This window comes from Macrotis lagotis, chromosome 2 (assembly GCF_037893015.1).
Source record: "Macrotis lagotis isolate mMagLag1 chromosome 2, bilby.v1.9.chrom.fasta, whole genome shotgun sequence".
In the NCBI taxonomy this organism is placed as follows: domain Eukaryota; kingdom Metazoa; phylum Chordata; class Mammalia; order Peramelemorphia; family Peramelidae; genus Macrotis; species Macrotis lagotis.
Genome location: NC_133659.1, coordinates 186197779 through 186214190, shown reverse-complemented (window position 1 = coordinate 186214190; position 16412 = coordinate 186197779). Strand labels below are relative to the sequence as shown.

Genomic DNA, 16412 nt, shown 5'->3' with positions numbered 1-16412 from the left:
TGAGCAGAACCAGAAAAACACTGTACACCCTGACATGGGGGTGATGATCAACCTTGATGGACTTGCTCATTCCATCAGTGCAACAACCAGAGACAATATTGGGATATCTGAAATGGAGAATACCATCTGTATCCAGAGAAAGAATTATGGACTTTGAACAAAGACCAAAGACTATTACCTTCAAATCAGAATAACAAAAAACCATTATCTTATTATGTAATTATGCTATCTCATATTTTATTTTTCTTCCTTAAGGATAGGATTTCTCTGTCATCACATTCAACTGGGATCAATGTATAATATGAAAACAATGTAAAGACTAACAGAATGCCTTCTGTGGGGGATGGGAGGAAGGAAACAAGAATGTGGGAAAAATTGTAAAACTCAAAATAAATAAAATCTTAAAAAAAAAAAAAGAAAAAATAGTTCCTGGTCTTCTCCAACATTTTCTTCTTCCCCTTCCATCTAAGCTATGAGTTAAACATCCTTAGTTTCTTCAACTGTTTCTCAAATGAAATGATTTTCAAAGTCCTTGCTACCTTGATTTCCCTCTTGACTGCATTAGTTTATCAGTGTTTATTTTGATTGAGATGAAACAGAACTGAACAAATTACTCTTAATCCTAATAATAAATTAAATGGAACTCCATTAATCTGATCAGCACCAATGATGGATGAGAACACAAACATATACGGCAAACTTTCATCCAAAAGCATTCCTACTCTAAATAACTACCTACAGTGAGAAATTAACTTAATTTGCAATCTTTTTCAAAAATCTCATTTAAGAAAATTTTATTAGTGCATCAACTTCTCTAAACTGGAATGATTTAGGAGTCTACAGATTAAATGTTTAAATGGCTCTATTCTGAAAATATGACATTAAACAATTCAGGTTAGTGGTGTATAGAGCACTTGATGGCTAAACTGGGCTCTCAAGGCAAAGGTTTTAAGTCTTTTTCAGGAGAATAATAATTGCAAAGTCAACCAAATATCTGTTCCTCAATGCCCAGAGTAAGCATAACTGAGATTGCAACTAGAGAACCACAATGAATGAAGCACTGGAATTTTTTTTTGGGGGGGGGGTGCAAGGCCATGGGGTTAAAGTGACTTGTCCAAGGTCACATAGCTAGGTAATTATTAAGTGTCTGAGGCCAAATTTGAACTCAGGTCCTCTTGACTCCAGGGCAGGTGCTCTATCTACTGCACCACCCAACTGTCCCAGTACTGGAATTTTTGAGAACACAATCATCTAACCCAATCTCTTCACTTTACAAATGAAGAAACTTGAGAACCTAAGAAGTTAATATGCCCAAACATCACATAACTGGTTATATAAAGAGTCAAGACTAGAACTCAGCTGTCCTGAACACAGTTTCTTCAGGGCAGTAATTGTACATATATCATTTTAGCCCTAGCTTATTCCTCACATAATACCTGGCATTAGTAGGTACTTAATGAAGCTTATGGATAAAATGTCTTTTTTCACTGTGCCATGCTTCCTCAGAACCAAGGACATAGTTTGGGTTTTGAGTTTAAGACAAACAACACATGATGAAGAAAACCCCAAAATTCCTCACTCCTTCAGCATCTTAGCAAAGATAAAAAAACCATCTATCTAGCCTAGGGATAGGCATGCAAGTTATAATGACATTTCTCTCAAAATGACCTCTAATGTTCAAAATTTGTCTCTGGTCTGACTACATTAAAATGCAATGTATAGACATCAGTGGGACTTTGTGGCATCTCAAAATGAGTCAAAATTCAAGTCCAAGAGTTACACTAATCAAGTTTCCATAATCATTTAATAAGTATCTACTGTATGCAGAACACTGTACTAGGCTCCAGAAGAGATAAGAAGTTATGATGACTCCCCTTCCCCAAGAGAGGGGCTGCCATTTTGCTCTTGGTACTTCTTGGCAGCTCTTAAACCTCACTGAAGGAGGCAGGATCACCTGAATTTTTTTATCCAAATAGAATAGAATGAAGAGCAAATGTGTATTTGTAAAGGCATATAATGGGTTTATAGGACACCAACAAGTATATCAACTACAAGGTGTTGTGAAGATGACCATATTAGAAAGATGATCTATAGTTAATAGTTTGGGAGGCCCTGACTTCCTTTCTCAAATTTCTGCTCATGGCCATCCTTCCTCTCATTATCATTATCACCCTAAAACAAGCTTCTGGGAGGTCAAGCCATCCACCTATCCTTTGTCATTATGCAATGGTTTTTAGGTAGCAGAAAAATCTTGTAGTCAATATTCAAAATTCTGAAAGGGGGAAAAAAGCCCCCAAAATGATGGATGACAGGCAATAGGCCAAAATCAAGACGAAGGTCCAGAAACATGAAGTAGAGTTCAAAATGATGTGTCATATCCAGGTAACATCAGCCCTCATTCACCTGGTACGATTTAAGGGCAACAAGAAACAGAAAATTAGTATCCAAGACAGTGTATTCTACCTCATTAAAGTACTTGAAGCAAAGACTGTTGGGGGATGTTTAGAAAGGTAATTCTGTTCTGGCATGGATTAAACTATATACCTCAGAGGCCTTATAGCTCTGAAATTCTGTGAAGGGTCCCTGTTTTGGCACAGTAAAAACAAAGAAAGAAAAAGTCTCTTGGCCAAAAAAGGCCCACATTCAGATTGTGCTTTTATTTGGTTTTCTAGGTAAAACAATAGGAGACTGAAGTTAATCTTTAGGAATTACTACTTGTCCCTTGCTGGTCCTAAGTCATGAATCATTTAAGGAAGCAGAGGAAATGGATTGGAGCAAGAAGAGAGATCCAGACAGACATATAATATCAGATGCATCAAGAATGCATTCTCTCTCAATCTTGCCAAGATTCTGAATGTCTAACTTAAAATAGTGCAAGTTACAATTGCCCTCAAGTCTAGGAGCTCTGAATAAGGTCAGTATAAACCTAGAGTTTCAACACTGAAAATCTTATTTGGGAACCCCCCAAAAATGAGTATTTCATTTCCTTGTACAATTCCTAATTCATTAACCACCACAAGTAATATTTCCCTGCTCTAAAAGATGTATTTCCACATAGGCTTATGTAACAATGGGAGGAAAAAATTATGAAAGATTTCATTTTATCTTGATGTCAAATAACACACTCTTATAAAAGCCAGTGTGAGAAAGGTCACTTGTTTCTAAGATGTTGGGCACCTTGCCAATTAGTAAAGTGTTTCTTTAAAATATTACTGAGATTACAATTTAGCTGAAAGTGACTTCTGTATATTAATGGCTGATCTCATCTATTAGCTTCCATTAAAAAAAGGTAAAGAAAAGGTTAATCGATCAGAAAGTTAAAGCTGGGGGGGGAGGGGGGAGAGAGAGAGAGAGAGAGAGAGAGAGAGAGAGAGAGAGAGAGAGAGAGAAAGAGAGACAGACAGAAAGACAATGGATGTGTGTGTGTGTGTGTGTGTGTGTGTGTGTGTGTGTGTGTGTGTGCATGCTTGCACACTATTATGACCACATTCTTGGAAAGACAGGCTAATTAACTGTTTAGAAAGAAGCATTAAATCATGAGCAATTCCAGCAGAAGAAGAAAGAGAGGGTTCTCAGATAAGCCTACTTATGAATCAAACTGGAACTGCAAAAAGTCACCCTCGAAAAGCTGAAACTCAAAATTCATACAGGGTTTTGCTATGGGTCTTCCCTTGGTCCCAAATAAGCACAAGGACTCATGATAACAGAATGCAGAAAAACAAGATTGCAGTGGGCTCCACTAATCCCATTTGTTTCAATGAGTTACTATTGCTTCAGATAATTCTGGTTACCCAGAACTCCCAAGGCAATGTAACCACCAGGAATTAACCACTAAGAAATTAGAAAGACTTATTATTATATTCTTGGGATTTGGGGGCCCAACATACTCCTAGAATTATTCCCAGAATACTCCAAACAGCAAAAAGCTTTTTTTCCATCCTTGGATGGTCACACTAAGTCAAATTTTGAGTACCCTATTTATATTTACCTCTTAGAAATTAAGATTGGTTTCTTCCTTTTTCACTTCATGTGTTATTCAAGTTATTACAATATCAAAAAAAAAGGAAGATACAGATATACTATCCAGATACAGATGGGAGGTGATCAAAATACCTTTAAGCAATGAGGCAATACTTCATTTAAGCAATTTGGGAAACAGTTTCTATAGAATTTACACAGGCACTGTATCAAACATCAATATAATCTAAAACAATATATCCTAAAACTATATATTTTCCTGTCGGATTCTCGGGAAATATTCATTTTCATAAAAACAAGCAAAGAACAGGAGATAAACAATACAGAATAAGTGGGCATAAAAAATATTTCCTATAATTAAAACAGACCCTTTGGGGGATTTTCTTGGCAAAGATATTGAAGTCATTTCCTTCTCTAGCACATTTCACAGATGAAGAAACTGAGGTAAACAAGGTCAAAAGACTTGCCCAGGGTCACATTGCTAGCAAGTGACTGAGGCTAGATTTGAACTTAGGAAGATGAGTCTTCCTCACTCCAAGTGTGGCACTCTGTCAGCTGTCAGAAAAGATATTGGACTGGTTTGCCATTTCTTTCTTCTATAGATTAAAGCAAACAGAGGTGAAGTGACTTGTCCTGGGATACCCAGTATTAAGTGTCTGAGGCTAGATTTGAACTCAGGCCATCCTGACTCCAAGTGCAGTGCTTTAACCCCTGAACCATCTAGCTACCAAAAAGAGGATTAAAATCTAGGAGTTGTTCAGTAATGACTGCCTTTTCACAACATGATTCAGGGTTTTTTTGGCAAAGATACTTGAGTGGTTTGGAATTTCCTTCACCAGCTCATTTTACAATGAGAAACTGAAGCAAATAGGGTTAAATGATTTGCCCAGGGTCACACAGCTAGTAAGTGTCTGAGGTCATATTTGAACTCAGAAAGTTGAAGCTTCCTGACTTCTCTGTTCAGCTGTTCCTCCAAGCCAACACAAGAATTTGTTTTGACCATACCTAGTTATTAAGTATTTTCTCTTCTTTAAAAAAAAAAAATTTGGAAGTGGTTGGGAAGGAAGGAAGTCTGCAATAGGGATAGGGTAACAAGGAAGGAAGGGAAGAAGGAAGAAAAAGAAGTCGTAAAAAACATTTTTAAAGGCCCAAAATATAACAAGTCAGGAAAAAAAAATCACAGATAAGCAGAGCAGCTTTGAAAGTTACATGTTAAACTTAATATATTTATATTTAAAAAAGAAAGCAAGTTTAATAGAGATTTGACATTTCATTTCTGTTCTATAGTTTTATGAACTGATTATTTTATTTATTAAGTTCAAAGGAAAAAGAAATTCCAAAAAAAAAAAAGAAAAACCATAGCCACCCATATCCCCAATATGTCCTGAATGAAACTGTCATCTTCTAGAAGTCTTCTCCCAAACTATATAAAACATTTAATTTTCAAACCCTGTTATAAATAGTCTGAAAATCATCTGAACACTCACTCCTTTTCACAAAGGTTTATGAGCAAAGTATAGAAAGGAAAAGAGTTCTGAACCAGGAGTCAGGGAGTCTGACTTCTATCTCAATCAAATTATATTCAATATTTAAACAAACATTGAACATTTAATGTATAAATTAAAGTGTAAAGCATTAGGAAGAAATAATAAACAAAACATGGCCCTTGTTCTTTTCAAGAAGCTTATGATATAATCAAACTGATCAGCCATGGCAAGTATGCAAATGATACAAATGATACAAAAAAGAACTCGATAAAGGAATAAATACAAAGGCCCTGTCATAAGAAAGATTCCCCAGGTAACAAAGAGGGTTCCAGGAGGTTTTATAGAGGAGATGACATTTTAGTGTCTAGATTCTAGATACTGCCATTTTGTGGCCTTGGGAAAGTCACAAACTCTCAATCTTAGATTTCTTATCTGTAAAACAAGGGGAAGTAGATCAGATTATATCTAAATTCCCTTCCACTCTCTGGTTTTATACCTACAAATAACTCTAACCTAGAGGAATACAGAATGTTCAAAGATAGGAGTGTTAGTATCCTATTGATAACAGCTTTATTCTTCTAGTAACCCAGGCTATTTGGTTGACCTTGGAGTCAATCCTTCTCATTTCCTTCTCCATTAACACCTACATAGCTAAACAGCTGCCAAGTCTCATTGGTTTTACCATGTTGACATCTCCAATTTGGGATGAATTTGCATCCTTTCCTTTCTACTTTTAACCACCACCCCAGTTCAAGTTCTCATTACTTCTCTCTTGGCCTCCCAACTGGTCCTTCTAGACTCGTCCCTCTCTCACTTTCTCTATATAGCTGACAAAAATCATCTTTCTTAAAATACTGGTATTCATGTAATTCTCCTGCTCAAGAATCTTTAGGGGCTACCAGGTGCAGCTAAAAGAAACAAACTCATCAGCATGACTCCACCCTATTTTCCCAGAATTATTTCATATCATTTCTCTTCATTTACAGTATGTTCTGGACAATAGGCCTATATATCTGTGTCACTGCCCCCCCATACCTGAGAGACACTTCTTCACCTCTCTTAGAATCTTTACTTCACCAACACCATTTTCTTTAAATGTGAAACATTTCCCGATCTTCTAATTGTTGTTAATGCTCTCTCACTTCTCATATTATCTAGCATCTACTTAACTGTTTACATGCTCTTTCCTTCAAAGTAAGCACCTGGAGGGAAGGGACTGTTTGTCTCTTTTTGTCTCTGTACTCCTTATGCCTAGCACATAAGACTAGGGAGCAGACTTGTGACTTCATTAGTAGAAAGAACTTTCTGCTCTAGGACTTCCTCTACCTAGGCAGGTACCTTCTCTGAGAAGTTAGTGACTGTTGCCCAATCACAAAAGCTAGCAGTACTCCCACCTAGATGTCCTTGGCCCCAGGACTGACTCTCTTCTAGTCACTATCCAAGGCACACAGGAGGAACTTTAACAAATGCTCAGCTTATTCTCACCTTATCTTTTCTCCTCCATTTTTTCTCCTTCCAAGTCATCCTTCACATGACTTCTATTTTAATCTTAAGCACATAGGCTGACTGTCTCTCTATTCAAAATTTGTTTGATTATGTTTCTACTGCTCACCAATTCAATTCAGTGCTTTAGCAAGTATGGTTTAAATTCCTGGAATTAAAGTTCTCTACCTTCTGTGATTCCTCTTAGTTCACATTACAACTTCCAATTTATTATTTTTTTTCAACAAGCCTAACATTTATCATATTTCAGACATAGTACAAGGCACTAGGAATACAAAGTAATGCAAAGATCAAAATCAAACAGCCCCTTCTCTTCAAGGAGTTTACCTCCCACAACTGGAGAGAAAGATTGTCTGGAGCTGGCCTGATACCCAGGAGTTACCTGAGACTATATTATAGCTTAGAGCTGAAATGGCCCAAGAGATCTAGTACAAAACTTATTTTACAGGTAAAGAAACTGAAGGCCTGCCTCCAATTTATTCTTCTAGGCAAACTAAATGACCTGTCATCACCATACATACCTGGCACTTTTTTGTCTTCCTCCTCTCTGCCCAAATTTTTTTTTGCATTTTTAAAGAAAAAATTCAATTATCTCCTAGGAGTCAGAACTGGAAGGATCCTCGGATACCATCTAGTGCAAATCTTGATTTTCCAAATGAGGAAATTGAGGTCCAGAATGGCAGTGATTTGCATGAGATCCCAGGAGAAGAGCAAGGATTCCAATTCCAGTCAGATGAATCTACTGAACACTATCCTTGGGGCAATGACTTTTCCTGACCAGATACCACAGGATACTTTCCATTTACCTCTCCAAAACATTTATCATATATGAGAGTTTTGTACTATACTTATATGTCATACCCCCTCAAACTATAACCACCATCAGTGAACTAGTACTTATTAAGCAAAACCTATGTGGCAAGCTCTATGCTTGGATTTGTATCTGGTAAATCTTTAAGCACTAAATATATGAATATCCTTGTTATCTAAAATAGACTTTACTAAACCACATAAAGTTACTGTTAAATTTGCAAAGAACTCAATTTCAAAAAACACATGTTAAATACTTATGGTTTATATAATAACATCCAACATTTTATGAAGTTTCTTCCTAGCAGCTTTCTTTCACAACTTCACTCACGATTATTACAACAAAATTGGAAGGACAGGGAGTGATCTATGAACAAGTTATCAACCGACAGGACATCGGGTGGTTAGCCTTAAATAAGGGCAGCATGTCCCCACCCCCCCACCCTGCTAGCTAATCCAAGTCAATTTCCAGACATGGCAATTATAAAAACTACCCAAACCCCACCTCTAGCTGCTGCCTGGAGGACCCCCTCCACAACAAGGTCACTGCTTGTTTATCACACTGCTCAATGATCAGAGGCCCAAGGAGAATAAGAAGCAAAAAAGGCTACTCCTTCTTTAGCCCAGTGCCCAGCACCCAATAAGCACTTAATAACTGCCTGGTCCTTACCCCTTTCCTGCCTTTCTAAAGGTGGAATAGATAGAGTAAGTGTTGTCAGAACATTTGGGTTCAAATCTTATTGACATTGGCAGTGACCCCATATGGGTAAATCAGAGCTAGAGAAAAACAATTTCAGACTCTTCTTAATCATAAAGCTCAGCCTAAAGATTTCCCAGCAAACGAAGATAATGGGGCAATCTGTAAACAGCATTTGCCAGAACCAAGGGGGCAAGGGAACCTTGGCTACTCTCACCCTGAAGCTGTGAGGTAACAGCAGCTTCAACAGAACAGGAAAAGACAAATTGAGACACTTAACAGGACTCATGACAAGTTCCCTCCACCTGAAGCACCCTCATCTCCCACAGTCCGAGTTCCTTCTATGTCACTCTCATTCTGCTTTTATCTTGCCTCAAAACTCATTTTTTGGGGTGGCCAGGTGGCACAGTGGATAGAGCACCGGCCCTGGAGTCAGGAGTACTTGAGTTCAAATCCGGCCTCAGATACTTAATAATTACCTAGCTGTGTGGCCTTGGGCAAGCCACTTAACCCCATTGCCTTGCAAAAAAAAAAACAAACCAAAAAACCTAAAAAAAAAAAACCCAACTCATTTTCACTGTTTTCCTAGATTAGCCCCATTCAAATCTGATTACAGAATCTCAGCACTGAAACCATTTAGTTCAATTCATACCTGATGAGGCACTTCTATAACATACTTGAGGGCTCATTTATATACCTCAGACCAAATGTCTAAAGATAAAATGGCAATGGAGGGGATGTTTAAATTGCTTCATTGTATCAAATGTTCCTTGTAATGGGCCACAGGGATCAGTTAAGTGGTGCAGTGGATAGAGTACCAGCCCAGGAGTCAGAAGGACCTGAGTTCAAATGTGACCTCAGACACTTGCCTAGTTGTGTGAGGTTAGGCAAGTCACTTAACCCCATTGTCTTAAAAAAATAAAAAAATAGATTTAAAAAAGGAGGTTGGGTTGCAAAGGGCTTTTAGTGCAAAGCGGAGAACTTATATTTGAGTCACAACAGGGAGTGAAAGGGGTAGGAACAGGGTCCAAGCTGGGACTTAAGGTGCACTGTAGTGGGGAGAGAGAAGAAGCCAGTAAGAAGTTTGCTGCTGCAAGAGACTGGACAAATGTGTTAAAGAGGGATAGCTGTGTGAACAGAGAAGGGGAAAGAGCAGAGAAATGTTGGCTAAGAGGGAACAATATTTGGTAACAATGCTGATATGGGGTAAATAAAAGTAGTGAGTTCAGGATGCTGGAAGTTGTCTCTTCAAGTAGAATATAAGTTCCTTGGGGACTCTGTCATTCCCCCCAAGTAGGTTAAGACTGCCTTTCTTTCATATGCACAAACTCATCTAGCAGAGAAGGCTTATTAAAAAGTATTTGATAAAGAAACTAAGAGACTCAGGTCACTGAGCAACTGGGTATGCCCTTATAACTTCTTATATCCAAACCATAATGTCCCTTTCCTTATACAAGTGATACAGTTTGGACCTATGAAATCCCAAACTCACACTAAGACAAGATCTTGGACTGTGACAATAGCTGGCTACTGCAGGATGTAATATTAAAACTTAAAGGAAACTTAAGAGAACCCCCAAAATCAGGATTTTGAAGATGCAGGAACTGAGGTCAAGAGAGGTTAAGGGACTTACCCAAATTCACCCAGTTAGGAATAGAGTAGAGACTAACCTTCAGATCTCCTGACACCCAATCCAAAACATTTTTCCATTAACCCACACCAAAGCCCTGAAACATAGGTTACTTTGGTCTACTTATCCAAAAAGTCAGGGATAGGGGAACGGTGGAGGCAAGAGATTCAAGCAATCAACTCCACTGAGGAAGGATAGGGGTGAGAGACAGAGAGAGAGAGAGAGAGAGAGAGAGAGAGGCGAGGCTCTGATGGAAAGTTTGCTGTGCCCAATCCACATGCAAAATAAGAAGTAATGAGAGTAAAAGTTGACTCTTCCAAAAACTTTAGAAATATACCATCAAAGCAATCATACATATTGGATGGCCCTCCAGACTAAAGTTCATGATATTAGGCTTTGGTTTCTACCAACAAGTACATAAACCACAGCATTTCTTGCTTTCACTATTACTTTAAAAGACACCCAAAGAGCCAGGTGATTTTGCACCCTAGTTCTCACGACATCCAGGTGCTGCCCTTGGAGACCCTGAAGATCCTTCAGAATCTGCCAATGTCTCTAGTTGCTAAGGAATGGTCTAAGGCCTGTAATGAGGGTTTTCAAATATATACTGAAGCTAAAAATGTTCAGTTCTTCTGCACAAACAACCACAATGTGCTTTTTTCAATGAAAGGAGTCATCCAATGATGTTGCTACATCTGTTCTCAAACTATATTTAATCACAGAGGTGGAAGGAACCTGGAAATCACTATCCACCTCTCTTGAGACTCCATCTAAACTCTACCTGTCCTTTATGAGACTTCAAATTTCTGTTCTCTTATGAAGCTCCCAATATCTTTCTAGCCTGTGATGATCTCTCCCCAGGTTGTCTGTCCTAGATATTAGGCACCTCATTGCACAGGGGAAAGAGAACGGACCTTGGAGTCAGGTCAAATTCTGCCCCTGACATTTACTAGCTGCATGCTTCCTTTAACTCTCTGAGCTTCAATTCCTTCAAATAAGATGGGAAATTATCACCATTATACTGAAATTATACTGAACTGGGTTGTTTGGAAGATCAAATAAGATAGTATTATAAAAAGCATTTTGAAAGCCTTAAATATCAGCTGTTCTGATTTTATTACTGCCTTGAAACATTGATTTTGCAGTTGGAATCTTGTCTCCCCAAGTTCCCTGTAAAGATCTTGAGGGTAAGAAGAGTACTTCCATATTTCCCTCAGTGGTTACTATGTCTTACCTTACAGAGTATTCACTTTTTAATAAACACTTGTTGAATTAAGTTGGGCCTTTATTGGTTGACTGGTTTGAAAAGTGCCATGAACAAAAGCATGCCATATAAGCTTTTGGAAGACAACCTGGTGTTCCATATTTCACAGCTGAGGAAACAAGCAGATATACAAATGACTTGTGCAAGAAAGGAAAGAGAAATGATGTTAGAAAAGAAACTGCCTCCAAAAGTACACTAACTCTCAGCACTCCCTCCAGTGACATTTAGGTCATGATCTAAATGAAGCTGTAGGATCTTCTGAAATCAAGTAAACAGTCCTTCCTATTAGCCAACTACATATTTATTAAGAACAACAACTCTCCTGAGGTATTAAGATAAACTATTACCTAAATGATCTTGGGCAACCTGAAAATCACTCAAATTAGAGCCTAGTTACATTTCTACCGTCAACACTCAACAGTAAATGGAAGCATGTTTTCATGCACAAAAGTCTAATGCAGTTGAAAAAGCTCAAGGCCACTAGCCAATGACATCATCTTGGGCATTTTAAAATCATCTCCCTGCTTGGAGTCTCAGTCCCCTGGTCCATAAAAATGACAGGACTGGACAAAATGCCCTAGGGTCCCATATAGCTCTGAAATACCATAATTCCTGAGTATGTCATCATATTACTTCTGTTTCCCAGTAGTGACTTGGTTTCAGTCAATACTTTTAGTCTCAGATACATTTAAGATAAGCAGGTCAGAATTAGTACAATAAAAAGAGCTAAGGATGAGGAATTAAGGACTGGGTATTTTCTATGACCTGTTCCACTTCTTGGTAATTAATATGACTTAGGGCAAATCATTTTCATCTCTGAGCCTCTATTTATTCAAATGCAAAATGGGGATAATATAACTGGCCTGTTCTGAGGACCTAAAGAGATGATAAACAACAAGAATGTATTCTAATCAAACTGTAACTGAGAATAGACCCTTTAGCCAGAGTTGCTCTGTCCTTATCAACTGCTGTATTTCTAATACAATAAGTGGTAAGGCACTTTTGACTTGACCCCCCTACCAGAAGGTGAATCTGTAAACAGCAGCATACTAGAAGAAGTAGTAACATTATAATGGTCTAGAGGAAAAAGATCTGGGTTCCAAGTTTTTTTCCCTGCTGTGTCTGTGAGGAGAACCAAGAGCTCAGACCACAATTCACCCCAACACAATGACATTTAGGTCATGATTATGCCTTTGAGACCTTGGCTAAACCATTTAATTTCTCTGAACCTCAGTTTTTCTCATCTATAAAATAAGCAAGTTGATCTAAAGCTTCTCTAAGATCCTTTTCAGTTCTAAACCCTATGATTCAATGACTATTTTGTTTTTTTGTCTCTCAGTTTGAAATCCTACTTTATAAAACTGAAATCCACACTACAATATGACTGCATGCTGATGAACAAGTTAAACACTCAGAGAAAAAGCCAAGTTTATTCAGTTTTGAATAATCTGCATTAAAATGAAAGTCATGAAATATGTATATTCCTTACAGATAAGACAACTGATTAGTTCTCATCATACAATTTAGGATAAGTACCTTAAAGATAACATATAAGGTGTGTGTGTGTGTGTGTGTGTGTGTGTGTGTAGGGGGAATTATAACACACATCTTCTTAATACAAACAACAAAAAGCAACATGTATCAGACATGAAAAAGGCAACCTGAGTAATCCTTAGTTTTTCAAAGTGTACCCCATAATAAACTAGACATCAAAAATCACAAGTTTGCACACAAGGCCTCAACAATAGGCCTTGTTAGTCTTTGTTTCCTTTTCTTCTGCATTTACCCAAGATCTTGGCCCCAAGACAGAATGCTCCCACTCATTATTACTTCACTCTGACCTGTACAATTAAGCAACACCACAATCCAATAAACGCAATGGTTCAATTATTTATTTTCTGTCCTTTATCAGGTGTATTTTTTTTTAAATGAACAACAAACAGCAGGAGGAAAGCACGCAAGGGAAGTATTACATTTCTCTAAAGCAGAGGTATTTGCTTGGATATGATATCTAGCTATTAACCAGCCAGAAAGAGGGGGAGGAATTTAGGAAGAATCTCTGAAAAGCCATTTATGTTCACCCAAATTACCCTGGGGAAGGGAAGAAATTTGATATCCAATGATTTTAAACATTCTTGCCAAAAAGTAAGATTATAAGATTTAGGAAATTAGAGATAAAGACTATCTTCACTATACACTGTGAAGTTAATGTATTCTGACCATTTCATGGATGAGGAAATTGAGATTCAAAGATTGTCTGGTCACACAGATACTCAATGTCAAAACCAGTATTTGAACCTGTCTTTCCTAACTCAAAGTCGAGCCCTCTTTCTGAAACATCACACTGATTTCTCACTTGGTCTGGCTCTTTAAATCAACACACAAGAAAATTAAGGCACCCAAGGTCAAATACTGACTCTGGTTTTTATTACCTACATGATTCTAGGGAAGGCATTTAACCTCTCTGCTCCTCAGCTACTTTGTCTGTCAAATCCTGGAGATGGAGTAGATAATTTTTAAGGTTCTTTCTAGCTCTAATTCCCATAAAACCTACCCAGGGTATCAAATCATTCCTCAATCCCACCTGGATCTTAGGCAACATCAATGCCTATATAGGACAGAAACAAAAAAGTATGACCATAGAAGTCACCTCTCAACTCTAGATTCCCAAACATTTCTCTGATAATTCCCTTGAAGAGGGGTAAATAAGTAAGAATGCCGTTGGAAGGGAAGAAGTGCCTTCACTAAAAGAATGATGGAAGAAGTTAAAGAAGAATAGGTAAGGGGGGGGGAATACCCTATCCTTTCTTGAAGGGGAGGAGGTAGGACTGTCTTCCCATGAAGAATGGGGAAAGGAAATGGAGAAAGAAGAGAAGCGGAAGGAGAGAAAGAATAGTTTTTTCTTGAAGGGGAAAATCATTTTGCACTGTGTCTAGCAAATATTAGGCATTAAATAAATATTTTATGATTGATTGCACAGAAATCTCTTTTAAGAAGAGTGATGAGGAAGTGTATTTTCCTTGAAGGAGAGAAGAGGAAGCTCTCTCCCCTCTTGGAGGACAGCAAATAATGGGGGGACCCCACTCTTTCCCCAGGAGAATGTTAGAAGAATGATGGGAAAGCATCTTTAAGAGGGGACCCTTCCTTCACAGGAGAGAGAAAGAAGACTCTTTTCCCTCAGCAGAAGGGAAGGAGACCTGGGGAAGGGAGGGGAGGAAGGAGAATGGGAGGAGAAAGAACTGTCTAGGAGGGACAGGAAGAGGGGGAAGGCAGGAGAGGAGGGAGGATTATCTCCCCAGGAGGGTGGGAGGAGGGAGATGGAAGAGGGAGGAATGAACGGAGGGAGGAGGTGAAGGGAAGGAGGGGTGAGCACCCCATTCCCAAGGAGGGTGCAGGGAAGGAGCAATGCAGGAGGGGGCCCTTATTCCCCCCGGGAGGGGTGGGAGGAGGCGGCGAGATAGGACCATCTCCCCCGAGGAGGGGCGGGGAGGTGAGAGGCCTGTCTCCCCAGGAGGGCCGGAGTGGGGGGGAAGCAGAAAGCGAGAAGGGAGCCCCGCCCCTCACCTGGTCCGGGAGCTGCGGCCTGTGACAGGCCCCGAGGCCCGGCTGCTGGAATGGCCCGAGGCGCGGGCCGAGTGGAGAGTCCCTTCAGGCCGTGCGGGCGGCCGGGTGGCTCCGGAGCTGCCTGGGCTCGACCGTCAGCGGAGCCCCGGAGCTGGAGGCGGCGGAACCCGGATGTGGGGGGGTGCGTCTCCTGGCGGGGGATCGGGCTCCCGGGGTCCCTTCCCAGCTAAACGTCGAAACACACTCCTCCTCCGCCGCCGCCGCCGCCGCCGCTGCTCCGGAAACGGCTGAGTAACAGCACGCCCGGCCAATCACCACTAGGATCCCAGCCGGGGAAGACCCGCCCCTAATGCATAATTCATGAAGGCCCCAGCCTCCTCGGCCAGTCAGAATCCAAGAGCCGCTAATCATGCTTCCGGAACCCCGCCTTGGGAGCCAAAGAGCAAACGCTTCCCGGATAAATTATGCAGAATAAGTGACGTATGGGGGACGCCCCCGTGCGGGCTGTTCCCTAGGTGGCGCTGCCCCTCCCGCCGGAGCAGCCGGAGCAGCTCGGGCCCAGGCGACGTAAGCCCCGGAGGGAGGGAGGGAAGATGACGGGAATGGACTGCTCAAAACTCAGCTGAGTTCCTGGCAAATCGTGACGTCAGAGGCACTTTAAATGCCCCTAGTGCGGCTCCCTCCTCCCTTCGTCCCCGCCCCCACCCCACCCATCCCGGCCCCCTGGCCCTGCCAGGTGCTGGATGAGGGGGGGGAAGGATGGAGCCGCGTGCGAAGGGGCCCGTCTGGCAGACCCCCGCATACTCCCGCCCCGCCGGGGCAGGGCCCTCGGCCAGGGCGGGCCGATGCGCGACACTGGGCATGGCCGGGCAGCAGGCAACCCCCCTCAGTCCCTCTCACGGAAACGAGGGAGGGCATGACGCGACAACAAAATGAGGATCAAAAGGCAAGGGAGGGAAACCGGGTCCCCGGCCCTCTCCCGCCCTCCCCGCCACACCCCCAGACGGCCAGCGGGCTTTGCACTGGACGGTCCGACCTCTGGGCACACGACCCACCTCCTTCCTGAGGGGCCTCCAGATCGGCTTCACCGTCGGTTCCCTTTGTCTGCATAAAGAGCTCCGAGACTTGGAATATATATAACCCTCACCTCTCATGTTCAGTTAGGCCAATAAGGTCTCAGTTCTACTCACTTCAGTCAATAATTAATGTTTATAAACTCCGGGACCCCGAGTTTTGGGATTAAACCTGTCCTAAAACTCGATCCCAAATCTTTCTTGTTTTTTTTTTTAGGTTTTTGCAAGGCAAATGGGGTTAAGTGGCTTGCCCAAGGCCACACAGCTAGGTAATTATTAAATGTCTGAGATCGGATTTGAACTCAGGTACTCCTGACTCCAGGGCTGGTGCTTTATCCACTGCGCCACCTAGCCTCCCCCCAAATCTTTCTTTAACCTCATTCTGTGAAATTTTTGTCCCAGTCCT

The 16412-nt window shown here is 40.7% G+C and overlaps 1 protein-coding gene across 3 annotated transcripts in view; it reads right to left on the bottom strand.

The window, feature by feature from the left end:
* STAT3 (signal transducer and activator of transcription 3) overlaps positions 1-15161 on the bottom strand; it is a 60298-nt gene extending 45137 nt beyond the window's left edge. For 2 of the 3 annotated variants that reach the window (XM_074223877.1, XM_074223878.1), the window contains exon 1: positions 14934-15159. The gene's annotated coding sequence lies outside the window, so the exon portion shown is untranslated. Of the gene's footprint in view, positions 1-14933 lie in introns of all 3 variants that reach the window. The other variant, XM_074223879.1, reaches the window with a different exon arrangement.
* Between the last annotated feature and the right edge of the window lie 1251 nt (positions 15162-16412).